This window comes from Syngnathus scovelli, chromosome 6 (assembly GCF_024217435.2).
Source record: "Syngnathus scovelli strain Florida chromosome 6, RoL_Ssco_1.2, whole genome shotgun sequence".
NCBI lineage: Eukaryota > Metazoa > Chordata > Actinopteri > Syngnathiformes > Syngnathidae > Syngnathus > Syngnathus scovelli.
In genome coordinates, this window is record NC_090852.1 from 19,472,750 (window position 1) to 19,481,381 (window position 8,632).

General features: G+C 46.2%; 1 long non-coding RNA gene across 1 annotated transcript; it reads right to left on the reverse strand.

Moving 5' to 3' along the window:
• Nucleotides 1-908: 908 nt before the first annotated feature.
• On the reverse strand, nt 909-1,684 carry LOC125971161 (uncharacterized). The gene is made up of 2 exons (XR_007482363.2): nt 1,284-1,684; nt 909-1,209 (listed from the first exon to the last, which is right to left on the reverse strand). It is a non-coding gene; the product is annotated as an uncharacterized lncRNA (long non-coding RNA).
• Nucleotides 1,685-8,632: the final 6,948 nt, after the last annotated feature.

The window sequence follows — 8,632 nt, forward strand, 5'->3', positions numbered from 1 at the left end:
GGTGGTGAGTGTGCGTGCGCCTTTGCCAGCATTCAGCAAAAGGAGCCATTCAGCTCCGTTTCATGAGCTGCTTTTAATAGACGACCATCGACGTCCTCTAAACTCGGGGAGAGCGTTTGAAAAAAAACACAAAATGTCCTTACAACGAGGAGCGCCTTTAAACTGGATAATACGATTTTGCGATGGAGCGTGCTGCTGAGCTGGGCATCTCGCTTCTTCCCCTTCCTTAAAGCGTCTCAGACAGCCTCCTCCGGGCCCGCTGCCTGTCTGGAGCCAACGTTGTGGCTCCACTCTGCCTCTGCTCACTTCCCTACAACTGGGGGCCCATTATCCTGCTCCTTTGTGGCTCTCTTATGGGGGGGGGGGGGGGGGGGGGGAAGAGGAACTAGCGGACAATTATATACAGTATACGGGGGTGGCTCCTGGTGGGCACATTATGCAAGCCACCGCAGAGGATAGAAGGGTCTTTAATTAGATGGGGGGGGGGGGTGCAAGTGACAGTTCATATATAGTGCATACATCTTGCTTGCGGATGGCACAGAAAAAGGAAAAGCTCTTTTGGGGATGCTTTCCATTAGCACGCCTCAATGAAGTCAATTTCTTCTTGATTCTCAACACGTGCAATATTGCCGACTGTTTCTCGATCTGTGTTTGAATTCAGGGAGCACACCAGCGCACGACTGCTTTTTAAAGCTCAGAGTTTCCGAAGCCTGTTATTAGGCTTGGTGTGCTGCCAAAGCCTCAGTCCATTCCTCAGACTGAAGCCTGAAGAACACCTTCCGCAAAGCTCTCAGATCTGCTCACGCATTGTTTTCAAGGCACTCAATGAATCTGACCAAGCATATGAAAGAAAAGTTGTGTTTCGTTGAACCAAGGCAATCCCACAAATCAAAATAGGCTAATGTACCTACCAGTGGGCGGAGCTAGACGGCGTGCCGGCTGCTGATTGGCCGACACACAGTTGCCATTTATTGTTCAGCAAAAGTGAGTCATATTTTTGGCATTTGTAGTCACATACGCAACTTTATGCCAACTGGTCTGATGATGAAGTTCGGGATCGCTCGATGATTTTTTGCCATCGTCGCCGTGACATAGGACAAATGTCATATATGTGCTGTGAAGGCTGCTCCATCAATGTGTTCATCAGTTCCCATAGCATGGCATGGCAGAGTTGGTCAGCTGGAATCCCAAATGTTCTCTCTGTGGAACCTAAAGTGCACATGACCTGACAACTCAACCAAAGAAGAATAACAAAAAAGAACTGGCACTGTGTTTTTTCCCACCATTGCCATCCGTTTAGGTTGCTGACATCCCATAATGGAAAGCGAGCCAGATCCCACTTGCCAAACTGTACTGGAGAGCTCAAAGGAAATACGGCTATAAAGTCAATTGTTTAGTTAAGTCAGGCAGATGTGGAGCAGCTTACTGCCACTCCGTTTCATGACCTCGCCGTGGAGCACATCTGGCCCCTCACTTAATAGCACCTTTGGAGACGAGTGGAGATTACACGGAGCGGCCGGAACAACTTCCTGCTCTTCCTCCTTCTTGTCATGAACGTCAGCCCGCAACGTGTCTTCTTCTTCTTCTCACCTCGGCCCAGGGTGTTAATTACGGCTCCTCGCAGCTGCCTCACTCGCCACTTACAGGGCGTGCTGACACACGCCGGCGTGCGTGCGTGCGTGCGTGCGTGCTGGGGATCCACGCTCTCATGGGGGGGGGATTATGGGAAGGCACCATTTTGGCTCACTCCAACGCGGCGGGCGGATTGGAACCAGTGTGACTGATTGTCCAACGCTCCGGTTTAGAAGAAGCCGTTTCAGCATGTCCAATTTAACCCGCTCACTCCCATTGACAGCTTTCTATGGTGACTGCACTGTTTTGTCTTCCAATGCATGGACATAAGTATTGGGACACTACAGGAAGTATAAATGGAAGAACAGATGGGACAAAAAAACAGGATTGACTAGATTGTTGTGTCAAAGCTACAGGCAGAGATAAATGCAAGATCTTCTGTCACGTCTCTGATGGGGGAATTTTCCAAGATCTGTCAGGCCAGCGAGTCAGCCTTCAACACACAACTTGCCGCTTTGTCGGAAGCCAAAAAGCAAACCAGTGGTGCATCTTCTCGCTCGCTCGCTCGCTCAGCCACCCCCCCACCGGCTCCCCTTCCCGCCCTCGGGTAATTACAGGGTGCAAAGGGGCCTCTCTGACGTACGAAATGGATTTATTTTAGTGAGTTTCCACAGAGGTTAAAAGAATGCCACAGTGTGTGCTCATGCACGCACACACACACACACGCTCGGCAAAAAAAAAATATCTGATGGTGTTCATCAACAGCAGTGTATCTATCACCTTGTTAGGGTTGTGCTTCGAAAATATGTCCGTTTTGTTTGCTCCTCCTAAAATCATGTCGTGAACCTTCCGAATGAATGATGTCGTGCCTACGCACACTCAAAGTGATACAATGCAGGCGCCTGTCTGTAATCCGCCAACAATTCAATTTGCTTTTAATTACAGCGTTGCAGAAACTCATTTAATTGCATTAACTTGTTATTGATGTGTGCCGTTTTTTTTTTCTTTTTTTTTCTCCCCACCCGGCATGCACAAAGAGTTTCACTGATGAGAGCGTGTGTTCATGTGTGTGTGTGTGTGTGTGTCAAAAAGGCCCTGTAATTTATAGGGGCCTTTAATAGAGCTTCTTTACAGGCTATAATCAAAGCTTTTCCAGACCCTGCTATCTAAATTGTGAGGCAATGGCACATGAATGCTGCCATGCTCACACTCATTTAGCCTGTGGGCGTAAAAAGCAGGATGGCAGAGCAATGAGACATTCCGTTTTCTTCTCATTTCTTCACCCAAAAAAAGAGGTTCTGTTGTGTTCAAAAGTCTTTATATGAAAGCTCCTTTCCGAGAAACCGTAGAGGAGAAGATCTCGGATCTCTGCCCCAGCCCTTGCTCCTCCTCCCCTGTTTCTTTTTTTTTTTCCCCTTGGTCCTAATACGTTCCATATTGTGAGTTTAAATGGGGTGGATTCAGGAAATGCAGTCACACTGCGTTGCCTTCCAAGCTTCCAGTCTGAGGTTTGGCGTGCAGCGCCGGTGGTTGAGTGCAGGCGGGCTGATTGGGTGCTGCTCATGTGGCTTTCCCGCCTCCTTCCATGTGTCCACGTCGCTCGCCCCTTCTCCTGCACCCTGGCTTGTGTGTTGTTTGCAGCAGCTTTATGTTAACTTGTTGTGTACAAGTGCCCTGAGGAGGTCCGATTTTAGCGGAAGGGTGGGGAATCCCCCCCCCCCCCCCCCCCCCCCCGCTAAAAAGCCACATAGAAGTTTGCTCACCAAGACCGCCCAAACGACGTCAGCTCTTTAATGAACCTGTTTGTCTTATTTGAATCTTCCGTTGGTTGCACTTAGTAATTTCCTGCCGTGTTGTCATTGCAGTTAAATCATGACGCAGGCCACAAAAAATCCAGCGAGGAAAAACAAAATAAATCTTTTTGTTTTTTAACCTTTTTTGTTGTTGTTGCAAACATGCTATTGAATTGAAATGAAAATGACCTAAATGAATTTCCACTCTTTCGCCCGCAGCTTGAGGTCATAATCAAAAGAAAAAAGTGTTTTACCATCTTGAAACTATTGTTTTTAAGAAACCACAACATCTGAGGAAAACCAACCGATACAAGACGAGACGTACTTTCCTTGCTGCCGCTCGTGTCACGTTTCTGCTCTCCTTGACTGCCTGCTTGTTTTCTCTTCCAGTGTTGTGAGAGGGGCGCAGCCATCACTTGTTGGTGAGAAGGCAGAAGATGAGTGAAGAGCCTGTCCAGGTCAGGTTACACATTCCACGGCCACGCACTACAGCCTGTCTCCACGCCGACATACCTGCCAGCGTGAGGTCTGGAATGCGTGTATGTGCATACACACACATACACGCACACACACACACACATGCAGACATCCTGGCATCTGCACTCAGATTCATATCAAATGTGCCAATTTGTATAAAATGACAATGAACTGAGATATTTTGTCCTCTTGGTACAAAGAGAAAAGATGTCCTGCTGCCAGTGACATGAAGGTGAATGCTCCACCAGATGGCGCTGGTTTTCACTCCAAGGTATGTTGTTTATATTTAATACAGATTAAAACATTCAGTTGCCAATTTATCGTATATAAGTGTACACGGAACATGATTTCCTCTTAAAAAAAAATACATATATATATTTTATATATATAAGATATTTTATACAAATATACGTATATATTTTTTATATATACTATATATTATTATTATATTTTATATGCATACATATATATTAAAAAATATATATATATCAAATGGCATTTTGATGGTTTTCCTGGTTCATTTCTCTGAATTCCCCTATGTTTAATGAAGACTAATTGTGGGAATGGGAGTGTAAATTGTTGTCTGTCTGTGTGTGCCATGTCATGGGGCGGCAACCAGGCTGGGGTGTACTCTGCCTCTGGCCTAAAATCACTTAGTACAGGAAATGGATGGATTACAAGCAATTACTGTATTGTTTAGTAGATTTCAGTTGGAAGGATAATTGGGAGGGGAAAAAAGCAGAGAAGCAAATGGTGACCCGTCATTGCACATGTTCAGTCATTTTGTGATCATTTCAATTGGGAGGGAGTGTCCAGCCAGCCACTAACAATTAGCTTGATTTGACTGTCTAGGAGCTGGAGCTGCACCTGCGTGATTCATACGAGGGTAGGGCTGCAACCGTCGGCTTGTTTACAGTTTCGAAAATAGTCGTTTAACTCAAAAAGCCGAAAAAAAATTAACCAAATGCAATAATATGTGCATTTGCTCAAGCTTGTGTTTTGACTTTCCTGGGCCGTGACATGGTCTTGGACTTCAAGAGAAATATTTATGCCATCGATCAATGTCATGCTCTGCCTGCAGTAAACGTTACATTTGCGTGGTGCAATGCAAGACACTATGACCATAGAAATTCATTAAAGAGCTAAAGTGAGGCGTTGCATATTGTGCTAGCGGCTTCTTAAAACCCATTAAACACAAAGTGGCAGGAACTTGGCCTTTAAAGTCTTCACAAGAGACATGTTTAGTCCCCCCGGGCGTGGGGCTTTAGCGGGAGGTCTTGTGCTCCCTTGAGAACACAAGTGTCCCTTGAGGGCTTCCAGACCCGGAAGAGGAGCCACTCCTTATAACACTTTTTATTCCTGAAAGCCTTTGCAACATTTGACATTCCTTCAGCCTTTGTTTGCCGCTGTACTCGCCATGCTTGTCCCGCCCGTGCCACCCCGTAGCGAACATCTTAATCTGCTGCTGTCTTTCATCTGGCTCCTGTTAAAGCCTGGACAGAGAAACTGTGAATGTGAATGTCTGTCAGCACTTCTAAGAGAGAGCAGCGAGTGCATGCCAAGATGTTGGAACCACATGCTGCTCCACCATTTGTGTCCAAATATCACTTGCCTTGTTCCTTCCGGAAAACATTTGTGTTTATCAATAAGGAGTTGAATCTATTTTTCCATAATGCTACAGATCGAAACTCCATGTTCTGTCTGAAACGATCCTCCAAAATTTGCTCAACTCTAAATTGAGGGCATTCCACTGTACGCCGATGGACTCCTCTCCTCATGTTTCTCCGCATTCCTCCATCACTACACGGATGTCTGTGTTGCCCCTGCAGCTATCCCAGAGATCAAATACCTATCGTCAGCGTATCTGACGTTGCGCTGAGGTGAACCAGCTCTTTTTCTTATCTCTGCTGCCCTCCTGTCATGTGGCTGACGTGCTGCTCAGCGATTCCCAGGCAGATTTATGTGAGAAGCCTGTGGCGGCAGGTCCAAATGACTCGGGTGGCGTGTCAGCGCCGCTCGTTTTCTTCCAGCCGCTCGTGTTCTTACAGTCATTAACACGCTTTGCTGCCTGTTGCAAATAGTCGGTCGGAATGAGCCTCCGGGTTGAGGCGGGCGGCGGGGTCAGTCAGAGCGCAATCAAAGTGCAGAAGCTTTGACGGACGGAAAAGTACCCAACATTGATGGGGAAAATCGCTTCTTCCGAATGGAGACTAAATGTAGTCCAATAGATATGCTGTTAGAAGGGTGAAAAACTACAACTAGAAATGGCTTGAGGCCTGGACGTCACAGCACATCAGAGCAATCACGGCATATCATGCAAATGCGCCCCCTAGTGGCTGTGAGTTGTATAGAAGATGACATCTTGCGAAAAATCTAAATATAGTACGCTGGAGTGCGCCTGAATTTTTAAAAAAAGTTTCACCATATCTAAGTGTTGAAAATGGCTCGCTCTCACATTGATGGTTAAACCAAAATGTGATTTATTTATTTATTTATTGATACACTCAGTAGATGCTTCTTCATCATCCTTTAGCCATCACTTTCGTCAGGATAATTAAAATTTCTAGCAATTAGAGGGTAGCTCCTTCGGCCTGTACTGACAGAAAGGGATGATCCCGAGGAATTAATACAAATGCTCTAATAAGCACCCCGCGGGCTGCCGCTCATCAGGATAATAGTCGAGGCGCCTTCTCAAGCTTGGAGAAGAAGTGAATCATCCTCGCACTTGGTTCCTGCGTTCTTGCTAGATGGCTGACATGCGGCGGCTTGTCTGTCACTCGTGCTCCCGCTCTCATCTCTTCTCATCTCATCTCTTCTCAGACATGTTTGATGGCCCCTGGAGGTGCAGACGCTGTCAACATTCGCTTCTCTTGCACCAACTTTAGTTAATGTAACGTCCATCAACCAAGTGAGGTTTTCATCTCTTAATTTATTGTTTCCTCGAGATGTTTACACAAGTATTTTTGTGTACTGTATTTTGGTAACTTGAAATGTAGATACATGCTGATCCAAATGAATTGTTGTGTTAGTGTGTGATTGTTGCTGCCAGTGTTTGGGTGTTGGGCCGGCCGGCCGGTAAGTGCCGGCGTCCTCCGAGGCCGCGCAGAAAAAGGCAGGTGGTTGCTGTAGCTTGAGACAGACACACTGTCGGAAGGCCGACCGACCGGCTTTAGCACACGACAAGCCAGAGAGCTGCTCTATTTTTTTCCAGCCTGCGCAAATATTAGCGTTTCCGTTATGTGGTTACGCCAACAGACGATGAGGCTTGACGGACAGTCTGAATTTGTTTTCATCCTGTCAGGTCAAAACACCAGCAGACATTAATCCACATGCTGGAAACAAAGAGGATTCCTTTTGCTCGCGAGGAGAATTACGTAGAAGGCCCAGTTGCAGTCCTCCACCAATTCTGAGCTTCTCTTCCGCTATCTCCTCTTTTTATTTTGGGTTGCCCTGGTTACAAGAGGCGTTAAGGGAGGGGAGATTGTGGCTGTAGCAACGCTGCTTAACTAGCTAACAATGTTGTGTGGTGCGAGGCCGCAAGGTATAATAGAGAAAGAACTTCTCTTTAGCTAGACAAAGAACAAAGGTGTTCTGTTCATAACTAGTGAGGGCCTCTCACAGATAAGACAAGGAAGGGAGTATAAGAACTCCTAAAGCCTGGCAGATATGTTGGCCTTGAGCGCTTCTACAAAACGAATTATTCTAACACATCCTTTTTATCGTGCCCTCCCCGCTCCCCCAGCGGACTTTTCGGATCAAAGTGTGCTGCTTTCTAGCAGGCTTTACATCTCAAACAAGAGCTCTTTTGTTCAATGGTTCTACTACGGCCACCAACGACTTGTCAACTCCTCCAGTAGCAGAACAAGATGGGGAGAGGTGAAGTGGATCCTTTACCACATGCAAAAGACTTTCTTTGAGAGCTATTTATTGATTTATTTATTTGTATTTATTTATTTTTAATTGTATTTATTTATTTATTTTTATTTGAATTTATTTATTTATTTTATTATAAAGTGAAAAAGGCACAAAGCTATTGTTTGAGGCATTTGACCAAAATCATCGAGTGTTAAGACACCGTCACATTTTGACAATTGCCCCCATGCCGCCTCGAAACTTCTAAAACTAAGCCAGATGTTTGTTTGTTTTCTGTCCATTTTTCAGGTGAATGCGGAGAGCAAACCTGTTTGATTTTGAATATCACGCGTTAGTTAATGTCATGAGGTCGTCCATGACAGGCCATGGAGGCGTTTGTATTTCTTGACAAAGATCACCGTTCCGATTTCCACGTGCTTATTTCAGTTTGTTCCCACACAGGCTGACAGATGGGGGGGGGGGGGGTGACGTCATGGCTGAGAGGACATTCTTCAAGTGACCGCACTTGGACGTCAGTGGAATGAATATTTGTTTGTGGCAGCGTCCTGGCACCTGTGACGCTCACTCACAACACTTCCCTGTCAACTTCAGGTGACCTCTGTCCATTAAGACACTGATGAAGAACTTGACTTGGCCAAGAGAACAGAAGGCGGTGGCCAAGGTACCAGATGCACACGCTCGTTCGGGCCCGGTCCCGTCGTGTTGTAAACGTGTCGGGCCGAGCCGGCTACCGGACACGCTCGACGGGATCTGGGCGGCACATGACGGCCCGCAGCGTGACAGCGAAGCCGTAAAGTATTAAGCCTTTACGAGTCGGATTAAGGAAATGTTTGCTGACATCAAAGTGGAGTCAGGAAATGGATTAGCCTCAGATAACTTTGATATTTCAAAATTAAAACAGTTGAATAGGATGTGAC